This window comes from Puma concolor, chromosome B1 (assembly GCF_028749965.1).
Source record: "Puma concolor isolate L17-30 chromosome B1, mPumCon1.1.hap2, whole genome shotgun sequence".
NCBI lineage: Eukaryota > Metazoa > Chordata > Mammalia > Carnivora > Felidae > Puma > Puma concolor.
In genome coordinates, this window is record NC_141670.1 from 148,073,372 (window position 1) to 148,100,931 (window position 27,560).

The 27,560-nt window shown below is 41.3% G+C and overlaps 1 protein-coding gene and 1 long non-coding RNA gene across 4 annotated transcripts in view; one reads left to right on the forward strand and one right to left on the reverse strand.

Annotated features, from left to right (window-relative positions):
- Positions 1–27,148, reverse strand: LOC147581936 (uncharacterized). The gene is made up of 4 exons (XR_015250414.1): positions 27,110–27,148; positions 26,650–26,774; positions 5,726–5,872; positions 1–371 (listed from the first exon to the last, which is right to left on the reverse strand). It is a non-coding gene; the product is annotated as an uncharacterized LOC147581936 (long non-coding RNA).
- The window catches only part of COX18 (cytochrome c oxidase assembly factor COX18), a 90,311-nt gene that overhangs the window by 26,662 nt on the left and 36,089 nt on the right, over positions 1–27,560 (forward strand). For 2 of the 3 annotated variants that reach the window (XR_015250413.1, XM_086704873.1), the window contains 3 exons: positions 20,208–20,354; positions 22,750–22,919; positions 23,306–23,457. The gene's annotated coding sequence lies outside the window, so the exon portion shown is untranslated. The remainder of the gene's footprint in view (positions 1–20,207; positions 20,355–22,749; positions 22,920–23,305; positions 23,458–27,560) is intronic. The other variant, XM_086704872.1, reaches the window with a different exon arrangement.

The following is a 27,560-nucleotide window of genomic DNA, read 5'->3' on the forward strand; positions in this document are numbered from 1 at the left end:
TCTCAGTTTGTTGTATTTATTTTATTTCCTCAGGGGTTAGTTCTGCGTATTCAGATTTATGCTTATGTTTCAGGGTGTGATTTTTGCTTAACTATTTGGTGATTCTTGGTTGTGTTTTTGTCTTTGACTTAACTTTCTCTCCTAGCTTCTGTTATTGTAGCATCTTCCAGTAATTATGAGGAAAAGATACCAGGTCTTCTATGGAGAGTGCTCCTTGTAACTCTTGGGTGTAGCTAGCCATTCAGGACATAGCTTTGCTTTGTGTGAGGGCACGGCAAGAGGACAGCTGTCTGGGAACCAGGAAGTAGGTTCTCAGCAGACACCAAATCTTCTGGCATCTCATCTGATCTTGAATTTCCCAGTCACCAGAACTGTGAGAAATAAATTTCTACTGTTTATAAGCCACCCAGTCCATGTATTCTGTTCTAGCAGCTGGGGCGGATTAAGACAGCATCTGAGTTGGTATAAGTCAAGATTAGAAAACTCACCACCAGCCTTCTTCAAGTATTCAGGAATCTATTTAAAACTGTCTGAGACAAAGACATCTGAACTTTGAAACGACTGGAATTGTTGCCCAGTTTTTCAACCTTCAGTTATGCTCAGATAGCATATCAGAGACTTCTCACTAAGGATATTCATTTCTGTGTGAAATTAGAAATAATCTTATAGGGCACCTGGGTGGTTAAGCATCTGACATCAGCTCAGGTCATGATCGTGCAGTTCATGAGTTTGATCCCAGTGTTGAGCTCTGTGCTGATAGCTCAGAGCCTGGGAGCCTGCTTGGGATTCTGTGTGTCCCTTTCTCTCTGTCCCTCCTCTGCTCACACTCTATCAAAAATAAATAAACATTTAAAAAAAAAAGGAAGAATCTTAAGTTTCCAAAAAAGAGAGTTGACTCAATTTTTTCCTGTCTTTATAATGCAATACAGTGGAAATGAATGAGGCTGATGGAGAAGATAATGTCATTGAAATATTCATGACAAAATTAATGAGAGAAAATCACATTATAAAACAATATGTGCAGAGATTCTTTAAAAGGAAAAGCTAGGGGCACCTGGGTGGCTCAGTCGGTTAAATGTCTGACTCTTGATTTCATCTCAGATCAAGATCTCATGGTTTGTGAGATTGAGCCCTGTGTCGGGCTCTGTGCTGACAGTGCAGAGCCTACTTGGGATTCTCTCTTCTTCTCTCTCTGTCCCTCCCATGCCTATGCTCACACTGTCTTATTTAAGTAAATAAACTTGAAAAAAAAAAAAAAAGAAAAGTTAAATGCTTATAGAAAGGATAAACTACAAAATATAAAGTGATATTTTCAAGATGTTAAGATTTGGGGGATTTATATAGCCTTTTCTGTGAAGCTAAAATTTATTTAGTGAAATGTACTACTTTTGTCATCATAAAAAGTGTTGTTATACACACATTTTCAGAAATCTATCTGGATAAATCAAAAACCTATATAATTGTTCTGGATCATTAAATAACATCCTAATTCTTTCATGCACAATTGTAGTTTTAAAGAGTTGCTATAATAATTTAGGTGATTAATTAAAGATTGAGCTAAAATTATACCACTTAGGAGACTCATGATCAACTTATGGTAAAAACAAGAAAACAATGTCTAATGTTGAGCCTTTTATTCTTTAAATTTTAGTTTTTGTATCTTATAGCAATAGCAAGATAGCAATTGCAGCAGTGGGTAGGTGGGCACAGTTCTGAGAAAAATATTGCAGAAGTGGTTCTTCATTGCCAGCGGAAGCTCATTGCTCACCCTGCAGGCTGTGTCTTAGGCAGTAGCCCAACACTGCCCACTAGTGGTTTGTAGAAACAAAGCATCAATGCCAATAAAGGGCAGGTGTTTTGCGTAAGCTTTCTTATACCTAGGACTTTTAAATTAGAATGAAAAGTTGTGTATGCTTATAGAGTTTTGCAATTCATAATAAACAGCCTCCTTATTTTATAGATGAGAAAACTGAGAAGTTAAATGAATAGCCTTAGATCCCACAGCTACATCGTAATAAAGATGGGAGTGGAACCTGGGACTCCATTGTCCCTAGCCAACATAATTTTTGCCAATCTGAGCTACCTTAGCTTTAAATTAGTTGGCTGATCTCTTAGAAGTCCAAGGTATTTGTCAAACATAGTCCTGAGTTGTAGACTCAATTATGCACAGGAAGCTCATGGCTCCTCATTATTTTCAGCCATCCCTTAACTTTGCCTGGTGATTTGTGATACTTTGGATATAGATAGACCTTTGAATTTTGGGGACCTATTTATTTATTCAAGTTAATGTTACATAGATGAGATGTGCAGATGGTTAATTTAAAACATCACCCAGATATTTGGTTATTGCTGATGAGATAAAGCCAGCACAGGAAGGCTAAACTCTGGAATGCACTCCTTGTCCCTGATAGCAATGGTAACTGGCAGAGTCTAATAACATTTATTGCAGACATATTTTCATTGTTAAAAGGGCATGTTGTTTGTTGAGTTAAGGCTTGTGTGGAATTATTATGGTTTCAGTTTCTTGATCTCCTTGACACCCACAAGTAGAATTGTGGCCTTTATGTTGTGCATTTTCTTGTGGAAGAGGCACAAGTGAAGAAACCACAAAGGTGTTAACAAGTGAGATGGTGATACAGCAAGTCTAACAATTTGACAGGATGTGTATATTTGCATATCTCCTCTTGATTTGATCTTACTTCCTCCCCCGACTGCATTTAGATATGGGAGCACTTGATTAATTTTCAAGTCTGTGATTAGAGGGAAACTCAGCTGCATTTTGAACTGACTTGTAGATAGAGTTCACTGAAATGAGAGTCAGACTTATGATTAATGCCTCTAGGTGGTGCCTGTGACCTGTATTTGGATTCAGTAGCTTATCAGAGACAGGAAGAATACTATAGAGGAGTGTGTGTGTGTGTGTGTGTGTGTGTGTGTGTGTGTGTGTGTGTTCCACTTTACAAGCTCTGTAGGGAAACAGTGTTAAAGACCAAAGAGTGAGCTTGGGGACCCTTTGTGGTTACTCAGTTTTTATTTTTCCAATATCCTTTGTTTTTTCCCTCCTGGGAAGGAGAATTCACGAAGTTGACATAAAGAAGGAGGTGAAACCCAAGGAAGAAATTTGGAATTTTTAAAACTTATGACTAACAGTTTATGTTTTTAGGGGTGAAAAAAATGACTCTTTCATGTATATATTGCATCTAATATTTGTCTAATAAGCATATGCAGAAGGCATTCTGTTAGCATGCTACTCTTTTTCTGTGATGTGTCTGTATAGCCAGTCTTTTTCTCTCCCATTGTTTTAGCCCTCTCTACTGTGCAGCTTGGGAAGGTTGATTTGATCACTCAGGTGTTTTTTCTGAGTTGACCTCCTGTGTGATCTGGAGGTTCTGTTAGTGTTACAGTGTAACTAAGGTGTGTGTCCATGTATTAGTCTAGAAAGCAGAGCTGGAAGGACCTTCAGAGATGAGCAAGGAAAGGAGTTTTCAAATTCTCCGTTTGTGTGATCAATAACATTTCAAGCACAGATTGCCTAATCATATCTTGGGTTTAGAATAATTAAATAAAACAAACAAATAAAAAAGTCGCATAAGTCTGTAATTAACAGAGCCTGGATTGAATTAACAGAGCCTCTCAACTGTTTACAGATTTCACTATCATTCTACCATATCCACTCTTTCAGTGAATTTCAGTGGATTTTCAGTGATTTCATAGACCAAAAATTTGGGGGGTCAGTTTAGGATTGGCAGTGTTTTACTTAGGACATTAAAGCCACCCCTAATATCATGTCACCACTACTTCACAAAAGAAGAGGTATTTTAACACCATGTGGGTAAGAAGGATTTAATCTCAGAATTGATGACAGTCTTTCGATTTAATAATATATGTAAAACTGTACATTGTTCATTTCACCAAGGACAAATGAGCTCCTCTTAGTTTATTGGTAATCCATGAGCAGCAGTAGAGAACTATCTAGGACAGTCTCTTCATTTTTTGGGTGGAGAAACTGAGACCCAAATAAATTGACTTGTTTAAGGTCATATGTCTTGCAAGTAGCAGAGAAATGAGTTTTCCTTATTAGTTCAATAGTTAGAAAATTGGATGGCCCTCTCCCCATTTTTCTCTTTTTTTCTGCTGTTGCTGAGCGAAGGACACATACAAAAGAAGAGGCAGTGTATGTCAGGCAGAAAACAGATCCCATAGTGGAATTTTCAATTCTATGTCATAACGGTATTTTTATTTTCTATGAAATCTAACTTGTTTCTTTTTTTCCTTTGTCATCTGTTTCCTTCTTTTCCATGTTTCCCCCAGATTTACAGAGGTATAATTGAAAAATAGAAGTGCGTATATATAAGGTGAACAACATGATGATGTGATAAGCATATACAATGTGAAATGCTTATCACAATCAAGATAATTAACACATCCATCACCTCACATAGATACCATTTTTTGTGTGTGTCATCCATTTTGTTTCTGAGTCCCGTTTAGAAATATATCAGTACGTATTTAAGAGAAAGGAATAATGTTTACTGAGTACTTGCTCAATTACAGGGATTTTGCTAGGTGTTTTGCATAGTTATTTAATCTTTGCCTGTCTCACAGCAACATCTGAGATCTGGATGAATAACATTAAATGCCAAAATTTCCCACACCATTGATTTTCCTCCTGTTCGGTATTTTCTTTAGAAATACAGAACAGTATCTTCTTGCCATCTGGAATTAATTGTATTATTGCCTATATATCTACACATTCTCCCTCAGTCTTCATTTTACTACAGCTGTGGTCAAAGGAGGAGCTTTTTAGAATTACCAGACAGTGCTGGTGGAGGGAAATAAATCTAGATGAGCTGCATTTGTATGCAAATTAATGAAGGGGAAGGAGAATCAAGTCAATGAATGCCATTTCCTCTTTGGGAATCATTCCCCATGTAGCAAAATGGGTGAAAGTTCCCAAGTAACCAGTCTTCACTAATATGACCACCAGGGGGTGTTCAATACTGTCAGATTCTGGTGGTTCTATCTCCAGCAAAATCACAGCACAAGTTTTCTGTAATTATGTCTTTTCTCTCTGTCCATCCTTTCTGCTTTAGAATGGGACCATGAGGCAGATGTTTTATCTTTACTATTCCTTGACTTTTGGAGCTTTAATAATATTCCATAGAAAATAAGTAGTCCTTTTATGAGATTAGACTATATATTATACATGAAATTTTGAATTTACTAATTACCTTGACCATTGCTTCTTAGACTTACTAGTTACCTTAACCATTCTAGAACCCTCCATGAAATGATGGAGGATAAACATGCCACTGGAAGGCCCTCTGCCTCTCACCTTTAATTTTCTCATTTTATTTTATTTGGTTCCAGGCCATCCTTTACATCCACATTTAAATTCCTTTCTTATTAATAAAATATTTTCTGGCTGTTTGATTCTAGAGAACTTTCTTCTAAACTCCTACAGTTCCTAATTCTCCACATAGTCCTGTATTGTCTAACACCATTAGCTTCTGCAGTGTTTCTTTCTTTCCTCTAGAAGGTTAAGAACTCCTGGAGGAAAAGCCCTGCAAAACCTTTTCCTCAGGCCACAACAGTGTAGGAGTGAAAATGTGGTCTCAATGACCATGGCAAGACATATTTTCAGGCTTCATCCTCACCCACTGTGTGAGAACTCCAGCTCCCCGAGATGTGTCCAAACTAGCTCTACAGGTCTGCCTGAGCTTACTTCACCTGTCGGTCGCTGTCAGGAGGAGGTGGTTCTGGCTCCTCTCTCCTTCAGGGATGCTGTTGCTGGGGCCACCAGAAGCATCTAGAGTCCCTGCTGTTGCATCTGCAGTGCTAACCAGCAAGCTGGCCTCCTCTCCGGTTCCTCCTGCAGAACAAGATTTTAGTGCTTATTGACCTTTATTTACACCTTTTTTTTTTTTTTTTTAATGAACAGCTATCTCTCTTTTTTTCTCCAGTTTACAAAATCCAAGGCCCTTAACAAAAAGTTTTAAATACAGAAATGTTTTTCTCTGTGTTGAGGCATTAGTGTATGTGTACGTGTGTATATGTGTGTGTGTTTACCTAAGACTTTTTGTTTTTATGAAACAGGTATATTACTGTATACTTTAAATAATTTATTTCACAAAAGCCTGTGTCCATAGAGTAAAACAGTCTTTCTATGAAACATTCAAATAACAATGGCTTGGGCACCAACCAGACACAGGAGCAAAAAATTCACGCTTTTCCCTGGGTGTTTTTTTCCAAGTATCTTGAAACTTGCCAAGGTCTCTTATACTCTCACCTCAATTCCATTCCCTAGTTGCTTACCCGCAGCTGCCTTCTGAAACTGAATAGAGCCCTGAGGGCCATAGGCTGCATCCCTAAGCCCCAGGAGAATTCTGCTATGAACTCTACTGCAGCCAGGCATTTCCTCAATGTGGAGGCACCACTGTCATGGTGTTCCTAATGGCCTACTGCTCCTGGTGAAAATATCTATGGAGCCATACTTTGAGGTTTGAAAGAGGATACTTCTCAGCATCATGTTTCATTGAGGTTTCCACAGTAAAAATACATGCCTCAGGCTAAATAATTTTTGATTCACTTATTGATTCATTGACTCACATGTTTTTTTTCTTTCATTCAAGAAAAATGTTCAATGAGCATGAACTCCATGTCAGGGACAGTGCTAAAGAGCTGAATAGACATTGCCCATCTGGTGTCCTCAGAGGACCTGGGGGTGGTGGTGGTAAGAGGCTGTGTTGGAACAGGTTCCAGCATTAGATACACACTGGTCCTGAAACCCACTTTCCTTTCAATGACTTTGGCCTTAGATCTCAGTTTGGGTGATCCGTGGCCTAACCTTTCTTATGTGAGCTTCCTTGTGGACAACACCTTATCTTGTTGACATCTGGCTTGGGTTGGGATATCTCCATATTCTCCCACCCTAGCTCATCAGACATGTTTTTATATCTTTGACTCTCTCAAGAGTATGGCTTTGGGATTCATTTCATTTTTTACCAGGACGCCCTTTTACTTCATACACATTTGTAAAAGCAAATGGTTCTACTCTACCAAAAAGACCTGGGCTCTAAATTCAGTTGCTGTGTTGAGAGAGACATAATTCTTTTAATCTACAGAATCTGAGCCCTGATTCAGATGTAATATCTTGTAATAACTGTGTATATAATTTTGAATTCTTTTTCTCCTCCTCTTCTTCCTCCTAACTTAACTTTATATATAATAAATGCTAGCAGATATTATTAAAGATTCTTGAAAACAAATTTTAAAACCTGCATAATCACCCTTTGTGTGAATGTCCCATAAATGATTTCACCATATGATTGGGGAGTTTGTGTTTTGTTTGTAAATTTTTACTGTTATATAAAAAATCTTGTGATGAGAAACTTCAGATATAAATCTCAGTCCACACGTATTTCTTTAGGAATAACTTCTAAGAGTAGAGTTACTTATTAAACAGGAAACTTTTTTCCATAATTTTTCACCAATTTTTCTTTCTGCCAGCAATGTATGAGAACTATCCCACTGCATCTTTATTAACTTTTAGCATGTATTATTTTGGCATTTTGATAGAGGCATTGTTTTAATTTATATTTTTTGGTTACCACTAAGAATGTACATTTTAATATGTTTGTTGGCTTTTGTATTTCTATTAGTTTTTAATGCTTTTCGTGATGATTTATGAGCTTGCTTTATATGGTAAAAATACAATGACCCTTTGTCATAATTGTGCCAAGAGTTCTTTCTCCATTATGTTGTCTTTTCATTTTGGTTATAGCATTTTTGATATGTATAAACTTAAAATTTTTATATGTCCAAATTTTTTCATATTTTTTGTGATTTCCTGACAAGTATAATTTACATCCAAATATCAGCAAAATATTCACATATTTTTCTATTTAATTGTTTTATTTTAAAGCCATTTAAAAAAAATTTTTTTTTTCAAACGTTTATTTATTTTTGGGACAGAGAGAGAGACAGAGCATGAACGGGGGAGGGGCAGAGAGAAAGGGAGACACAGAATCGGAAACAGGCTCCAGGCTCTGAGCCATCAGCCCAGAGCCTGACGCGGGGCTCGAACTCCCGGACCGCGAGATCGTGACCTGGCTGAAGTCCGACGCTTAACCGACTGCGCCACCCAGGCGCCCCTAAAGCCATTTTAAAAACATGAAGTTTACTAGATTTTATAGAATAACCTCTTCTTCCTCAAAGATTGATCTAGTGTACCTTACATTCTTTGTTGAATAATTAATTTTCCCTCTTGTTATGATGTTGACTTTATGATATGTTCTTTTATGAACGATGGTTATTCTGAGTTTGTCAATTTTGTTTTAGTAATCTGCCTGTCTCCCAGTACAACATTGACTTAATTACTATGATTTTGTTTTTAAGTTTATTTATTTATTTAGAGAGAGATAGAAACAGCATGAGTGGGGAGAGGCAGAGAGAGAGAGAGAGAGAGAGAGAGAGAGAATCCTAAGCAGACTTCACACTGCCAGCCCAGAGCCTGATGTGGGGCTCAAACTCACCAAACCATGAGATCATGACCTGAGCCGAAACCAAGAGTCGGACGCTTAACTGACTGAGCCACCCAGGTGCTCCAGTATGATTTTACAATAAATGCTAATATTTGGTAAAGCAAGACTCCTTTATTATTGCATTAAGAAGTTACTCTGCACTCTTGTCTATTTATAGTTCTAGGCTAAATTTAGAATAATTTTATCCAGTTGGGATTTCTCATTATTCCATTCAAAAAGTGTTTATGGAGTCCTTCACCGTGCCAGGCATTCCTTATTCTAGGTGCCGGGGAATGGAATGCACTTGTGTCCAAGATAGACAATCACTGCTGTGGTGGGGTTCATGATCTCTCAGAGGAGACAGACGGTAGACAAATAAGGAATGGCTGTACGGCGCAGTATCAGGTGGCGTTGGTGTGACAAACAAAAAAGCAGGGCAATGGCAGAGAATGATGGAGATGGTGTCAGAGAATGTTGTTCAAGAATATTTCTCGGAGGAGGCCATGAGAGAGTGAGTGGAAAAGAGTAGTCACAGGCAGAGGGATCATGGGTTCCTGGTGACAGAGGAGCGGGAGGAAGGCTTGTGTGATCCGAAGGAATGAGGGGTTATAGGGATGAGGTCAGGAATGGAGTCAAGGACCAGATCATGTGCAGCCCTGTAGGGCCTGAAGAATACTTTGGATTTTAGCCAACTGTTTTGATTAAGATTATGAAACATTTATAACTTACTTTGGGAAAGAGTTGATATATTTTCAGAATTCCATTTTTCCTTTGAAGAAAGTAGTCTCTTACCATGTTTTTGTTTCCTTTTATCCCTCCACCTCCTTCTACTTTACACTTTATAGTAAAAATATGTCATTTTGTTTATGTAGGTTCCTCACATGTTTTTAGGTCATTTCTAGATATTTTATATATGCTTCATGGTACTGTCAGTGGAATATATATTCTATTGTATTTTCTAACATACTTTCTGGTATACAAGAAAATGTGGATATACATTGTATATCTTACACTTGAATACTAAATTTGAAATTTTCGATTAATTCTTTACCAGTTTTGTATAAACAGTTTTAATTTCATCTTCCATCATAATGACAGTATGTCCTCTCCATTTACATAGCTCTACCAGATCAAGAGTGATATTGGATAGATATCTTTGCCTATTTATTATTTATGTAAATGACTCTAGATTTATTTTTAATATAAGGTTATTATTTTAGAATATTTATTTGCACATTAAATAATTTCCTTCTAGTTCTAGCTCTTAAAAGTTACTTTTTTCCCTGTAAGAATGATTTACTGACTTTCAGATTCCTAGTTAGCATCTTTTGATGATTGTATGGCTTTTGTTCTTTGACTTGTAGATTTAAGGAAAGATTTCTAGAAAAAAAAAGATTTGTAGATTTCCTAATATTAAACAATTACTGGACTCTTTAAATCAATGCTGTTCAGGGGCGCCTGGGTGGCTCATTCGGCTAAGCATCTGACTTCAGCTCAGGTCATGATTCTACAGTCCATGAATTCAAGCCCCGTGTCGAGCTCTGTGCTGACAGCTCGGAACCCGGAGCCTGCTTCAGATTCTGTGTCCCTCTCTCTGACCCTCCCCTGTTCATGCTCTGTCTTTCTTTGTCTCAAAAATAAATAAACGTTAAAAAAAATTTAAATCAATGCCGTTCAATTATGGTAGATGTTTGCTCTAGTCTACTGATCAATTTACTTTGTTCTTATTTTATTTGGTCCTTGTCAAGTTCACATAAGTAAGACCAATTTATAACTTTTGTATTTTGGACTCACTTTGGTCACCTTTGCTATTTTGGTTATGAAATTAACTGGATCACCTACCAGTAAAAATGTCTGGTCCTAAAATCTTTTACTGGATATAATTAGATGATAACCTTCAATTTCTTCAAAGCTTATCGATCTTCTCTTGTTTGATATTTTTCAAGTCAGTTTTGATTCCATATATTTTCCCTCTCAACCTTTTATTTCATTGAGATTTGGGGATTTGTCAGCACAGACTTAGTAATTACTTAATTTCAGGAAAATCTCTTTTCATCGTAAGGCCCTTCTTGTCCCTGTAATTTAGACTTGAGACCATAGAGGCAGGACTGGGGTGATCTGAGAGACTGACATTGGGCTCCACTCATTTGTCCTTATCTCATTATCTGTGAACAAATATATTCAGATGGAAGCAAAGGGAGGCAGAAGGAGATGTTTAATTATTGAACATGGATTTCAAAAAGATGCATATTCTGAATACTTTAACAACACAAGGGCTGGTACATGATGTAGACTAGTGTAGATTGATATAGAGGGTTTTGTTGGCAGACACCTAGGTTTAAAACCAGACTCCATCACTGACTAACTGACCTTGGGAAAATTGCTGTGCTTCCCTGTGCTCTAGGTTTTTCATTTGTGAAATGAAGATTAATTCATTTGCTGATTCAACAAATATTTATTATATTTATTGAGAGCCTCCTATGTGTTAGGCACTGCTTTCAGATCTGCAAATGCCTCAGTAAAAAAAGTACTTGATCTTTGAATGTATCCTACTTGGAGTTCTTGAGCCTCTTAGATATACAGATTAACTTTCCCCACCTTCATTGAGATATAACTGGCACATAACATTGTGTAACTCTAAGGTGTATAATGTGCTGATTTGATGTACTTACATATTGCAATATGATTATCATCACAGTGTTAGCTAACACCCCATCATTTCACATAATTGCCATTTCTTTTTTTTTTTTAATTTTTTTTTTCAACGTTTATTTATTTTTGGGACAGAGAGAGACAGAGCATGAACGGGGAGGGGCAGAGAGAGAAGGAGACACAGAATCGGAAACAGGCTCCAGGCTCCGAGCCATCAGCCCAGAGCCTGACGCGGGGCTCGAACTCACGGACCGCGAGATCGTGACCTGGCTGAAGTCGGACGCTTAACCGACTGCGCCATCCAGGCGCCCCGTCATAATTGCCATTTCTTTTTTGTGGTGAGAATATTTAAGATTTACTGTTTTAGCAACTTTCAAGTGTACATCATAGGATTGTTATTGATTAATCACAGTGCTGTACATTAGATCCCCAGAATGTATTCATTTTCTAACTAGAAGTTTGTACCCTTTGATGAGCACCTCCCCATTTTCCCTGTCTCCCAGCCCCTGTTAACTACCATTTTGCTCTCTGTCTCTATAAGCTCAGCTTTATAGATTCCACTATATCATATAGTATTTTTCTTTCTGTGTCTGACTTATTTCATTTAGCTAATGTCCTCAGGGACCATCCATGTTGTTATAAATGGAAGGATTTCCTTCTTTCTCATGGCTGACTAATATTTTATTATGTAGAAATATAATATTTATATGTACATATTTATGTGTATGTAAATATATATATTTAATACATCTACTTTATCCATTCATCGATCAGTGTTCATTTAGGTTGTTTCTATATCTTGGCTATTGTAAATAATGCTGATATGAACATGGAAGTGCCCATACAACTTCAAGATTTTATTTTCATATCCTTTGGATGTGTACCCAGAAGTGGGATTGCTGGATCATATGGTAGTTCTATTTTTAATTTTTGAGGAATCTCCACACTGTTTTCCATAGTGATTGTACCAATTTACATTCCCACCAGCAGTACACAAGGATTTTCTTTTCTTCATGTCCTCACCAACAGTTGTTACCTCTAATTTTCTCAAGGATAGCTATTCATTCTAACAGGAATGAGGTGATCTCTTACTGTGGTTTTTAATTTTTTTTAATATTTATTTATTTTTTATTTTGGGAGAGAGAGAGAAAGAGTCCACAGATCATGGCTTGAGCCAAAATCAAGAGTTGGACACTCAACCAACTGAGCCACCTGGGCACCCCTCAACCTTTTTTTTTTAAATCAAATTTGAAGGTATTGGTCACTATTTCTTCACATTTTTTTTTTCTGCCCCTTCCTCTCTGTTCTTTCCTCTGTGACTCCTATTGTACATACTTTGGTAGCTTGTAGTTTCCCACAGCTGCCAGAAGCTCTGTTCATTTTCTTCATTCATTTTCCTTTCTGTATAATCTCAATTGACCTGTTTCCACGTTTTCTGATTCTTCTACCAGTTCTGCCATGAAAAAGCAGTTGGGAGTAACTTTGGGGTGGGCACTTCTTTATAACACATATGGAAGTCCTCTTAAATGACATTTGAGTTGAGACTAGGTCATCATAAAATCTGGTTTCCAAAGGTGATGGGTTATTCTCCAACTGAATTGCAGACTCTGCCTCCATGGGTTGGAGTGTTATGCCCAGAATTCGTGATCCCCAAAGACCACTAGGGAGCCGAGTCCGATGCAAAAGCAAAGAGCCTTTATTTGAGCTAGCTCGAGCTCAATCCCCTACCTGCACCGACGCAGCGGTGAGATACCAGGGAAAGAGAGCGAGTTTCAAAAGGACAAAGGTTTTATTGGGGCCTGGGGCAGTTGGTGAGGTAATGGCTATGGCCTCAGCCGATTGGCTGGGGAAGGGTCCTGGGGAAGGGTCCGAGTCCTGTTAAGGCAGGTGAGGGGGGGGGTTACTCAAGGGGAGGAGGTGTGGTCAAGGTGAAGGACACAGAACAAGATGGAGTCGGCTGGCGTAGGCCCGCCCTTTCATTCCCCCCTTGTCATGTAGCTTAGGGACCCAATCATGGGACCGGCTGCATTTATGGTGACAAGGGGAACAGAGTTTGGAGGTTTATGCAAAGTTCTGGGAACCAAGTGTCCCTGGGGTGGCTCTGGGACGTCTGATTAAGTATTGTCCCCAAGCTGGTGTCTATAATCTGCCAGGTGATGTTTTGGGGGGCGTGGGGATTCCCGGCAGCATGAGCAATGACAAGCAGTTAACAGAGTTACCAATATTAGGTAGGTCAAATGCGCTGTAGCTTGAGCTTGAGCGGGTTGTGTTGGTCCCGACTGATGGCCCATCGCGTGACAACGTCCTTCCGGATCGAGGAGGGGTCCGCTGGCTGAGCGTGGGTGTGATGGACCCAGGTCGCGATGCCGTCTACCTTGAGAGCAGTGGGGGTTGTCAACACCACGATGTAGGGTCCCTTCCAGCGCGGCTCGAGAGTCTCTCGGTGGTGCCTCTTGACGTAGACCCAGTCTCCTGGCCTGTATTGATGAGGTGTCGGGATCGGGCCAGCCTCGTAGATGGCACGGAGACGCGGCCAAATGTCCTCGTGCGCCCTCTGGAGCCCACTCAAGGAAAGAAAAAGTTCTTGATCTTTAAATTCAGCAATAAGTTCAGCTCGAAGGCTGGGAATAACAGGGGGTGGCCTGCCAAACATAATCTCGTAGGGAGTAAAACCCAGAGTGTAAGGAGTGTTTCTAACCCGGTAAAGGGCGTACGGTAGGAGAGTCACCCAGTCCCCGCCAGTCTCCATGGTTAATTTGGTAAGGGTCTCTTTTAGGGTTCTATTCATTCTTTCTACCTGTCCTGAGCTCTGGGGCCTATAAGCACAATGTAATTTCCAGTTTGCCCCCACCGCCTTGGCTACTGCCTGTGTTACCTGCGAGATAAAAGCTGGTCCATTGTCTGATCCTACCATGGCAGGAAAACCATACCTGGGTAAGATGTCTTCTAGTAGCTTCTTAGCCGCCGTCTGAGCCGTTTCATGCTTGGTTGGGTATGCCTCCACCCAGCCAGAGAAGGTGTCTGTAAATACTAAAAGATATTTAAAACCATACTTTCCTGGTTTGACTTCAGTGAAGTCGACTTCCCATTGGGCTCCCGGTCTGGTGCCTCTGAGCCTGGTTCCTTTTTTATTTGATGTGGCCCTCGCGTTGGTGAGTTGGCAGGTCTTGCAGGCAGATACAACTTGCTCTATTTTGGTGTCCTGTTGGTGAATCTTAATTCCGGCATGTCGGATTAAGTCTTTTAATTTTCGGGCCCCCATGTGAGTAGACCGATGCATGTGCTCTAATATTGAGACTCCGAGCTGGTCTGGCAACACGAGCTCCTTGTTATGTGTATACCACCATCCCTTTATCTCCTGGGCCATAGGGAGTTTCTTGATCCGCTGTAACTCCTCCTGGGAGTATTTGGGCTGGTCTGGTAAAACTGGGTCTCCCGGGTCTGGTAGTTGTATGGTCATGGTGGGGACTGGAGTAAGGGCTACTGCCTTGGCTGCCTGGTCAGCCTTTCGATTACCTCTAGCTACTGGGTTATCAGCTTTTTGGTGCCCTTGGCAGTGGATAATGGCTAGCTTGGCAGGAAGCCATAAGGCTGTAAGCAGGTTAAGTACCTCCTGCTTATTTTTTATAGTCCGTCCTTCTGCCGTCAGTAACCCCCTCTCCTGATAAATTGCCCCATGAATATGAGCTGTGGCAAATGCATAACGGCTGTCTGTGTAGATGTTAAGCCGTTTTCCAGCTCCCAGCATCAGCGCCTTGGTGAGGGCTATGAGCTCTGCTCGCTGGGCTGACGTTCCAGAGGGTAGAGCCTCCGCCCATACGGTGTCCGTTTCGGTGACCACCGCTGCACCCGCATACCTGTGTCCGTCTCGCACAAAGCTGCTGCCATCAGTGAACCAAGTAGCCTCAGCATCGGGGAGGGGCCGGTCGGTCAGGTCCGTCCGGAATCCATGTACTTGTTCCAGGATTCCCGCACAGTCATGTAATGGAGCACCTAGGTCAGGGTCGGGCAGCAGGGTTGCAGGATTGAGGGCTGCACTGGGGTGGAACCGCACTCATGGAGGGTTGAGTAGGAGGCTCTGGTAATGAGTCATACGTGTATTGCTCATCCATCTATCCGGAGGCTGTTTCAGGACCCCTTCAATGGCGTGTGGGGTCGTGATCCAGATCTCCTGTCCTAGGGTCAGCTTGTCTGCATCCTTGACTAGGAGTGCTGTCGCCGCAATAATTCTTAGGCATGGCGGCCAGCCGGCAGCCACTGGGTCTAGTTTCTTAGACAGGTAAGCCACTGGATGGTTCCAGGGGCCTAAGGCTTGAGTTAGAACCCCTTTTGCTATTCCCTTATGTTCGTCTACAAAGAGGTGGAAGGGCTTTGTAATGTCTGGTAGGCCCAGGGCTGGGGCACTTAGGAGGGCCTTTTTTAACTGATTAAAGGCAGTTTCTTCTTTTTCAGCCCATTTAAATGTTTTCCCCTCTTTGGTAGCTTCATATAGGGGCCTGGCGATCTCAGCAAAACCTGGAACCCAGAGGCGGCAGTAGCCGGCTGATCCTAGGAATTCCCTCACTTCTCTTCGGGAGGTGGGAGTAGGGATCCTTAGGACAGTTTCTTTTCTGGCTTCTGATAACCGCCGCTGTCCGCCCTCCAGGATATATCCCAGGTAACTTACCCTCTTCCTGCATATCTGAGCCTTCTTCGTGGATGCCCGGTATCCTAAGGCCCCCAGGGTAGCCAGCAGGTCCTGGGTCCCTCGCTCACAGTCTTTGGCCGTGTCCGCAGCAATCAGGATGTCATCTACATACTGTAGAAGGGTGAGGCCAGGGTGCTCCCTTCTGTACTCACCCAGGTCTTCGTGTAGTGCCTCGTCGAAGATGGTGGGTGAATTTTTGAATCCCTGAGGTAGCCGTGTCCAGGTGAGTTGCCCACTGGAGCCCTCCTCCGGATCATGCCACTCGAAGGCGAAGAAGGGTTGGCTTTGGGGTGCCAGCGGCAGACTGAAGAAGGCGTCCTTTAAATCTAGTACAGTATACCAGACCCTGGAGGGCGCTAAGGAGCTCAAGAGAGTATATGGGTTGGGAACAGTTGGGTGTATGTCCGCGACCCTCTTATTTACTTCCCGGAGGTCTTGTACCGGTCGGTAGTCATTTGTGTGAGGCTTTTTGACCGGCACTAAGGGGGTGTTCCAGGCAGACTGGCAAGGAACTAGTACCCCTAGGCTTCGTAGTCTCCGGATGTGTGGCTGGATCCCCTTCCGGGCCTCCTGAGACATGGGGTATTGTTTGATCCTTACCGGACTCTCTCCTGTTTTGAGCTCTACCAGGACTGGGGTCCTGTGAGCGGCTAGTCCCATCCCCCCCGTCTCTGCCCAAACCGAGGGGAATTCTCGTAGCCATCTGTCTATATTATCCTCTCTCGGGAGCGCCTCCTGGTGGAGGAGGTATTCATCCTCCAGTTTCATGGTCAGGACCTGGATGGGGTGGCCCTTGCCATCGGTGACCTGAGGCCCCCCTTGTCTGAAAGTTATCTGAGCTCCAATCTTGGTCAGTAAGTCCCGTCCTAACAGCGGGTAGGGGCATTCTGGTATTACCATAAAGGAGTGGGATACCCGGCCCGTTCCCAAATCTACTGTTCTTCGGGTAGTCCATGAATACTGGCTCATACCAGTTGCCCCTTGTACCCAGGACTTTTTGTTGGCTAGTTTTCCTTGTGGGGTGCGGAGGACCGAATGTTGTGCTCCGGTGTCGACAAGGAAGTCAATAGGGGTCCCCTCCACTTTAAGAGTTACCCTGGGTTCGGGGAGAGGGTCCGAACCCTGACTCCCCTAATCACTTAGTTCATCCAGCTCTAGGACTTTTACTCGATCAGTCTTGCTTCCCTTCCCGCCAGCTCTTTTTAGACAATCTCGGGCCCAATGCCCTATCTCCTTGCAGTATGCGCACTGATCCTTCTGCAGCCTCTGCTTCCCCCCCTTGGTGCTTTTACCTTTTCTTGTGTCGTCTGCCAGCTGCCGGAGACGGCGGTCTCGTTCCTCGGGGAAGTCAGCAGTGGTAGCTAGTAGTATTCTGGCCAGGTCTCGAGTCTGCTTACTGCTGGCAGCCGCCATGGCGCGAGCCTGCTTGTCCTCAGGAGGCTCCCGGTTATTATATACCTTTTCGGCTACCACCAGTAAGTCCTGCAGACTTTTTTCTCCTAGTCTATCTATTTTCTGTAATTTTCTCCTAATGTCTATGGCCGATTGGTTTACAAAGGCCATGAGAACAGCTGCCTTGCTTTCCGGAGCCTCTGGATCCATGGGGGTGTAGGTACGGAATGCCTCCATGATCCGTTCTAAAAAGGCAGCCGGAGATTCATCTTTTCCCTGTTGTACATTTCCTACCTTGGCCAAATTGGTTGGCTTTCTAGCAGCCATTCGGAGACCCCCCATTAGAGTCTGGCGGTAGACCCGGAGCCTCTCCTTACCTTCTGCTGTGTTGAAATCCCACTGGGGCCGAGTTAAGGGGAAGGAGGCATCTATCTGAGCCTGGTTGGTGGTGGGATTTCCGTCTGCACCTGGAACTAGTTTTCGGGCCCCACTGAGGATTCTTTCTCTTTCTTCAGTCGTGAACAGGACCTGCAAAAGCTGCTGGCAATCATCCCACGTGGGCTGATGGGTAAAAAGAACAGAGTCTAATAAATCAATAAGCCCTGCCGGTTTCTCAGAAAACTTAGGATTCTGAGCTTTCCAATTGTAGAGGTCACTAGTGGCGAAAGGCCAATAGTGATGGGGCTGATTCCCCTCCGCGTCTGGGGGTCCGGTGGCTCGCAGGGGCAGAATAGTGGAGTCGGCGGCGGAGGCGGATTGCCCCCTCTGGGCCCTTTGTCTGGTAAAGGGCGGGCTTCCCCCTGGAGCGTTTCCGCCTCCCGCTCTCGGAACAGCGTCTGCCTCCCCCGGAGGGGGAGGATGGTGTTCTTCCGGCATCCTAGAGGGGTTATACGGGGGAGGAAAAATTAATTCTTCTTCAGCACCCCCCTGTAGGACAGGGTAGAGGGGTGCTGAAGGCTGGGTAAGACTTTTCCTCTTCTCTGTCTCCTGCAAAGCAAGAATGGGTTTTGGCTCCGGAGGGAGCAGGGTTAGGAGGGGCTTAAGCCAAGAGGGTGGGTCTTCTACAAGGTCCTGCCAAGTGATAATGTAAGGGAGCTGATCAAGATGGCCCGCCTTAGGCTGAGAGATGATACTCCTGACTCAGTGGATGGTAGGGAGGTCGAGGGTCCCCTCTGGTGGCCATCCGACATTGAAAGTTGGCCACTCGCTAGAACAAAAAAACTGCATCCGACCCTTTCGGACTTCCACACTGAGGTTGTTAGCTCTTCCCCTCACATCCTTAAAGTGATCAATCATAATACTTAGAGGAGTAGTCTGAGTCTGTCCCATAACGTCCGTCCAGTAAGTCCACAGAACAAAACAGAGAAACACAAAAACAGACAAACAGAGGGCCCCTAGAAAGCCTCCCAACTCCATGGAAGCAAAACTGCAAGCTAGCTTAGACCTTTGAGGGGATTCCATGTCCCTCCAAAACCGATGAGGGGATTCCACGTCCCTCCAAAACCGATGAGGGGATTCCACGTCCCTCCAAAGACGACGGCCTCACGCCGACCAGCGGGAGCGACCCGCCTCGTCTCAGACCTTTGAGGGGATTCCACGTCCCTCCAGAAGGGAGAATCGGAACGTCTTCCGAAACTCCCGGCCCGTGGTCCTCCAGTGCGTCCACTTAGACCGCGTCGGGCACTACCAGAATTCCAGAAATGAGCTCACACAGAAAAGACAGAACAGACACTAACCGTGGCCAGTCAGGCTCTCCGGGTCGGGGGTCCCTCGGGGGTCTTGGGGATCCCGGGCCGAGCCCCCAAATGTTATGCCCAGAATTCGTGATCCCCAAAGACCACTAGGGAGCCGAGTCCGATGCAAAAGCAAAGAGCCTTTATTCGAGCTAGCTCGAGCTCAATCCCCTACCTGCACCGATGCAGCGGTGAGATACCAGGGAAAGAGAGCGAGTTTCAAAAGGACAAAGGTTTTATTGGGGCCTGGGGCAGTTGGTGAGGTAATGGCTATGGCCTCAGCCGATTGGCTGGGGAAGGGTCCTGGGGAAGGGTCCGAGTCCTGTTAAGGCAGGTGAGGGGGGGGTTACTCAAGGGGAGGAGGTGTGGTCAAGGTGAAGGACACAGAACAAGATGGAGTCGGCTGGCGTAGGCCCGCCCTTTCAGGAGAAGGGGGGTTGATCCTTCCCTGGGCATCTCCACACACCAGTGCACTTGATGGGAATTTCTGTGTTCCTACTTTAGCTCTCCAGATATGCTATACAGACAAGTGTTCTAGTTCTAAGAACTTTATTTTTTAATAACTCGTTGCCAATTGTTCTAAAATCCCTTCCATTTGCAAAGGAACTTTTATGATTTAGGCAGACATGAATTTTTCATAGAGAAGTAGGAGGACTTAATTATAGTTTCAACACACATTGGCATGCTTGGAAGTATCCAAAAGGAAGTCAAAGAATTTTGAGAATTTAAGCCAAGATACTTATTTCATCTTAATAATGTTGTGGCTTGATGTTATTTTACCAGTAAATATTCCCATAAGTATCAGATAATTGGGCCTTATTCTATGGCCTGAAGGCCAATATTCTTGGTGCAACCAACTGAAAGACTGAATTCCAAAAATGGAATTTCTCCATGGAAAATATGTTGTTTCCAGCCCTTGGTATTTACACCTAAGGCGTGTTGGCAGCTGTTCTTTGGCCAGCAGAAACAGGCATGGTGGTACATAAAGGCAGTTTCTATGGAAACCTGAACCCAAATGATACTGGGGCTGTGAAGATCAAAGGCAACACCCTGAATTGTTTGGAGAGCCCAATGAAGGTTTCAGAACTTTATCGTTCTCCACAGAAAACACTACAGCCAAGAATTTGAAATGCTTTCTTCTCCAGGTGCATTAGAACTATGTGCATAAAATAGAAATTTGTAGTTTGCTCATGAATTTATCTGTTCTAATTATTTTACCAGCTATTTTACAACATCCTTCTCTGCCATAAAGAAAATGGTCATCTTCCATTAATGCTGTGATGAATACGGAAGTGTCGATACCACTTCAAGATCCTATTTTCATTTCCTTTGGATGTATACCCAGAAGTGGGATTGCTGGATCATATGGTAGTTCTATTTTTAATTTTCTGAGGAACCTCCACACTGTTTTCCATAGTGATTGTACCAATTTACATTCCCACCAGCAGTACACAGGGGTTTTCTTTTTTTCACATCCTCACCAACAGTTGTTACCTCTTATTTTCTCGAGCATAGCCATTCTAACAGGAATGAGGTGATTCTTTACTGTGGTTTTTAAAATTTTTTATTTTAATAAATAAATAAAGCAATAAGACACACAAAATATGCTGAGCCTATAAATTTGGTGGCAGAGATTGATTTATTTTCATAAACCATGGATAATCTATTCAGTGTGTTATTTTTCCCCACACACTCTTCTTCCTATATACAAACACCCATGTTGCCAGATGCACACACAGCTAAACCACAGTTCTACCTGTAAAGAACATTTTGACCTACAGTAGTATTTTCTCACATTAAGTGTCATCCTTACACTGATTCTTTGTTTAGTATTTTGATACAAATCCCATTATTACAACCTTAGCAGGAATTAAAGTGGAAGAAAATATATTCCCATGAACGTGTCTTCCCAAGAGTGCATTTTGTTTTTATTTTGTGGAGCTTGATTTGGACTCATTTCTTCTGACAAGCTCCCATTTTATTAAAGTCCTGGTGAATGACAAAGGAGCATTTTCTTCCTGACTAGTGCAGATTGTCAAGATAAAATCTCTGAACATACTACATTTGTCTGTGGGGATTTGCATCCTTGGTTTCAAGGGCCATTTTAGAGTCAAGTGGATATGTTAAGGTTAGTTGAAGTAATCAAAAGCATCATATTCACCATGAAGTAATGAAATGAAGACTGGATATGTTTATGCCAAGATTTATGATTAATTTGTGCACATGAAATATGCAGGGAGGGAATGGTATAATTTGAAGAAGCTCTCTATGAAATACTTATTGAACCTTACAAGGCCTTTACTTCTCATAGACATCCAGAACCAAGTAATCAAGCTACGTAGACCGTATTTATTAGAGTCTAGTTTTCTTAACATTCCTGAAGGGAGAAGTTGCTTTTTCCCACCTTACAGGAGCACTCCATCTCTGCTTCTCCTCTCTGAGACACAAGAGTACCAGCCACATTTCCAGGCTGGTTCTACATACTTTCTTTACTTTTCACTCCTGCTTTCATCCCTCACCTATGAGGGGCACACTTGCCAGAATCTCCTCTCATCATACCTCTACTTTTTCCTTTCCCCACCACAAACAAAGGACTTTTGACTCAGAATTGTGATAAACCTCAATCTGGAATTTTCACTTTTCTTCTTGCAAAGCATTATGTTTTAATAGTGAGCTATAATATAACTAAGGTTTAAATCAAACTGGCAAATTGGCTGTTTGCCATTTAATACACAGAATCATAGGATGAAAAGATATAGAAGGGAACTTGGAGAGTATTTATCAGTATTTTGCCATCATTTTTCACTAGAGGACTTCTGCAGAGGAAAAAGAGCCAATTCAGCAGATGTCTGGAGGCACAGAGAAAGTTCCAGTCAGAATGAATATAATATATAATGTCTTTGAAGTTCACTATTTTAGCTTTAAAATTTTCTGCAACTTTGAAGTTGATACTAAATTATACCTTTACTTGTTTTCTAATAAAAGTAGTTCTAGAATTACTTACCATTAAGTATAGTGGTCCCTATTTTTCCTTCACCTTTGTGTAGCATCTAGCACATATCTTTATACCTTGAGGAGATTGTAAACCCCAATGCAAAAAATACAGACTGGACAATTATATCCTATGGTAGGTGAGTAAACTGAGACCTAGAAATGTAGAAATTTGCTTAAGATCACCATGGTAGAATCAACATGAGAATTCAAGTCTAATGGCTTTCAGCCCAGTGAGCTTCTCATCAAACTCAGACATATGTTTCAACCTGATATCTTTTCCACATGTGTTCCTGGAAACTAAGGTTTCTGTAAGTCAGGAACATCTTTGGAACCTGACTGACCTCACTTAACCTGGTTTTCATGCCGTATAAGGATACCTGAAAAACCACTGTAAGAGTAATTGTGTATCTATATATGCCTCTTTCAGTAGCTTTGCTCACAAGGGGAGACGTGAGGGTGTGTGTGTGTGTGACAGCAGGTGAAGTAGGGAAATGGTGAGTGGTGGTGGTGGTGGGTAGCATTCAAAAGATCATTTTTTTCCCCATTTTCTGAAACCACTACTTTTTCCTGAAACCCATTAGTCTGGTTTTGGCTTTAAGCTGCTGAAGGAAAGCATTATTCAGGGAGTACTGCAGGGGCTGATTCTTGTGGAACTCATGAGAGTTAGATTTGGCTGATGTCAAAATTTTCATCAGATTTTGAATTTTCAGAGACATTTTGTACTCTGCTTATGAGATTGATATAAATAGTTTTGTTCTCTGTCTCCCAGATAAAAGCATGGATATAAAGAAGAATTTCATTTGTTCCACATGGAAGATACAAAATATATTTGAGTGATTGGATGGATGGATCTTTGTGGATAATCATTAATCAAATTTACATAACCATTTTCATGAATAAGGGAAAATTTGCTATTCTAAGCTAAGTTGACAAAAAAAGGTAATACTATGTCCCTTAAAAAATATAATACAAGTGAAATGTACACACTCTAACCAACCAGGTAGAAATAAGGAAAAATCCTTATTGTTTCCTTTCATAGGCAAGATTAGAGAATTCTGACTTTTCTCTTTGGTCAGGTGAACTATTCATAGGTATTATGTGAATGCCTTTATCAAATAATCCTGGACTTCTCAGGATACCTATTTCAGTGCCAGCCACTCAGATAGAAGTTGGGAATATAAAAATAGCTAAGGTCAGTTGTGCCTCAAGTTTCTTACAGTCCACTGGAAAGACAAGTACATGAATAACTAACCATAGTATAACACAACAAAGTTTTATGCTGGTGGTACAAATGAGAAAAGAGATTCTGTTAATTGTTACTGCAGGGGGCTACAGAGGGTTTCACTGAGAAGATAAGTTGTAATGCAAGGATGTATTAACTTGGAAGTGGAAAAGTGGAAGGAGAAAAGCGATGGCAAGGCGATGGTTGGAAATGGGCGAGTGCCATGATCTGTTGAGGAAATGGCAAAGAAAAAAGGTAAGCGCAGGTTCGACCAAGAAGGGCACTTACGGCATGCCAGCATGAACCTGGGAGCCAGCCAAGGTTTTAAACCGAGAAATCATTGGTTGGGTTTGGGCTCTTTAAAAAGATATCTCTGACAAGAGCTTGTAGAATCGATTGGGTGGTGGGTGGTGTGAGAAGATTAGAGAGAGGGGGACCAGTGTTATCTAATTCTGTAACCCCTTTTTTTTTTCATACAAACTCAAAAGTTGCTAAAAATAAAGGAAGGTTTTAGAAAAGCTGATTTTATCTCTGATAGGTGAGGTGACAATAAATAGAGATAAAATGAAGTTGCATGCAATGAGAAGGGGAAGTGCAGGTGCAGGAATTGTGTGAGGAAAGACTAAAAATCTCTAAAACAAGACATTCAGAAACAGTGATTTGTCCAAGGTTGTAGGGATGTTGGAAGCCATCACAAAATGATCCTTTAGCCAACTAGAGAAGAGTGAGAGAGCAGTGAGAAGACATATCCGTATTGTGTATTTGTTCCATGTGATGTAATGTTAAATGAAAAAAGATATAAATTTTTTTTAAGTAAACATACTCTCTGCCCTCACATAATCACAGCCTCCCACAGTACCAGCATCCCACATTAGAGTGGTACATTTCTTGCAGTTGACGAACCTACGCTGCCACGTTATTGTCCCTCAAAGCTTTGTAGTCCACATTAGGGTTCCCTCTTGGTGTTGCACATTCTGTGGATTTTGACAAATGTACAATGACATGTATCTACTATTATAGTTTATTACAGAATAGTTTCACTGCCCTAAAAATCTTTTGTGCTTTTTAACACTTTTATATAATAATCATAACATTTTAAAGACATATATGATATATATGTACGAAAGATTGGAACTAAATTGAGCAGCATGTTTTAAGAGTGCTGATTCAGATTTCCTGCTCACTTATAGGTTCATATTTCTTGCTTGGCCACAGGACATACTAATGTCCTTTCCTATGATCTGGCCATTTACTAGATCACTCTAGGCCCATTGGGCATGTTTTATTAGGCCTAAATAACAGCGAAACAGAATTACTTGTGACAGGAGAGAGTTCCAGTTTTTCATGAATGTTTACAATTCATTAAAATATGTGAGGGAAGAGGCTTCATTTAATCCAAGAGCAGTGAAATAAACATGTTAAGAACATCTAAATAATTTCAACATATTCATTTTTGTGTTGGGGGAGGGCAGTCATTTAGAGTCCCAGACTCTGATATCGCCCATACTCTCAGACCCTATAGCAGCAGTGTGAAGGTGTTAAAATCCAGCACACCTCTTCTCTGCAAAGCAGTTATGGTAGTGATAGGGTGGTATTGGGGCATGGGTTGTATATGTGAAGAATCAGGTTCTGTGACTTTAAAAAAGTATAATTACCTACCTACATGGCAGGGAAAAAAATTGAAACATTTAAAGAGAAAAAATGGTGCAGGGAAAAAACATTCTAGGAAAAAACACCTAATAATCTAAATAAACTAGATGACTCTTGTCATCTTTTGTTCCTTTTAATTCTGGGAGTATCCTGGTTGGAGCAAATGAATAAAAATAAGAAATAAAATATTGTTCAGTTATGAATGGGACAAAAAGGGATTTCCATAGTATTCTTTAAATGGCAACGATAACTTTTTCTGAAGATAGATGGATACTTGTAAGGTTACAGCTGGGATAGATCATGTTCAGGGATAGTTTTGGAAAATAAAAAGCTGATATTTTAAATAAATACAAAATTGGAAGATTAAAAAAGGAAATGATTGGTTGTGTTTTGCTGCAAGAAAGAATAATTCTGAGAATGCTTTTTCTTTTGTCTATCTACCGTCTACTTCCTATGAATTAAATATATGAATGTCTTCTTCAGAACATTGGAATGCTACCTTTTAGAATAATTTCCATTTTTTGGTAAAGGTGTTTAAATAAAGACATGTTTGGGCTATGCTTGAGAAGGCAGGAAAGATTTGGCTGTATTGAAATTTATATCCAGCTATAAATCCAGTATCTTTACCTCTTGATTTTTAAAGGCAGTGGTGAAAGGGAGCACAGCATGTGGTGAATTATGAATGAAGACATGAAAGGATTTCTTGGTCTGATGTGAAGCCAGTTCCTCCCCCACCCCACTCTGTTTCTGGAGTTGTCTTGAGTCCATTATAAATATGACTCTAGTGAACCATACAAATATCTCCTTTGGAGTGTTATGCACAGTATTAATATGTAGTCTATCCCTGAGATGCTTTTGTGCAAATAAGAAGTGCTACTTAATAAAAATCAGTGTGTGCAAGGGTACAAACTAAGTATCAAACCTTCAAAGCGTCTTCATGACAGAGATTACCAATTCTGACTCTAATTCATTATTTATATAGCAAAAGCATGTGGGAGTATGTGTGAGCAGCAGTAGAGGAGTGGGGAGAATCTTCCTGTTCACATCAAAGGTGTTAGGATACCAGGGACTGTTATCAGGATTCCTTTTTGAAAAGGAGTCTCCAAGACTTTGGGGGAAAGCTAGCTAACTAACTCTCCAACTAACTAACAGCAGTGAAGGGATTCGCTGAACTGGACACTTGTGCTGTGAGTACCCTTCTAAATATATGTTATACTTAACAAAGTTTACATTAAAAAATAATGGTGAGTGCTTTGGGATTAACAGGCACCTAGGCCACTTGGATTAAGGCACTTAATGGAGAAAGACAATTATTGACTGCTAGTGTCTGGTGAAAATAGGTAGGCAACTCAGGTGGAGATAGCTGACAACTGGTCCTAAAGCTTGGGATCTGGTTTGCTACTGGGGAGAAATGGTTTTGAGAACATCACTTATAAATATTCTCCAACACTGCTCTGTGTGAATGTGTCCCACATAACACCAGGAAGGGGACTGTAAACATTGAAATAGCAATTGGCTCTTTAGTTGCCAAACAAATACTTTTACGTGTGGGGATGGATCCTTGTGTGCTGGAAAGAGAAATTTATCAAAGGTGAGATATCAGAGTTAGTTAAAAAGTGGGCCAGCAATAGTAGAAGCATGGCTGCCAGGAGAAAAGAATGGAAGTGACAGCAGCAAACACAGAGGATATAATCCAAGGAGAAAATGATCCCTGCAAGAGTCAGTGAGACAGAGAAGCTTTCAGGATTTGAAAGAATAATTCAGAGCTCAATATTCAAATGCCACTAGGATTCTTACCTACACACTTGATTGTCCCTGTAACTTCCTCCTCCTCAGAATAGCCCTTCTCCTACAAGTGACCTGGGAAAACAGGGATTATATTCCAGTTGCCATTTTGATTGTCATCAAATCTTGGTTGTTTCCTGATTGGAATGATTTCAGAAAATAAAGTTTATATTTTAAATTAAAATAGCCAGAGTGGGTGGGGTGGACTTTATTTAAAATATGTACATGTTTAATAAATGTATTTATAATTTAATGTATTTATTTAGGGTATTGTGCTAAGCGTTGAGTGGAGTACCAAGAAGTTAAGACCCAGTCTTCTCTCACAAGAAATCTATTGAAAGAACTGATAAGTAGTCATCTGTTTCCAGATTTTCACATCTAGGATTGGGTGGTGGTTCGTGTGGTAAATTATTCAAGATAGGCTAACTGGTGTAAAAACAAAACAAAACAATTCTCAGATTGAGCTACTTACATGTCATATTTTATTGCAGGTCAGTGGAGGTGAAAGGATTATTTACACTCTTTCTATTCCATGCCTCTTACATCACAAAGGGCCTTGGAGTCTTCTATGGGATCCTCTGCATCTGAGCTTCCGTTAGGGTCAGGCCTGGAAGATTTTTATACAGTCTAAGCCTGAATGTCACTTCACTTCATTCTAATGGCCTCACGACCCACTGATTACAAGGAGGTCTGAGAAATGCTGTCTTTCTGCATTCCCAGAGGGAAACAAAGTGGGGTCTAGATGGCGTACAACATAGTCTTGTGCCATCAGAAGGGATCTCTCAGGCTTAGTTTTTCCAATTTCTGAGAGTTTGAATTGGATTTGTTCTTCAGCCATTAAATTTCCCACCTTTTAATAGGAAATAGAAGCAGGGAAGACAACACTTATCAAATACCTACTGTACATATACATGAAATCAATT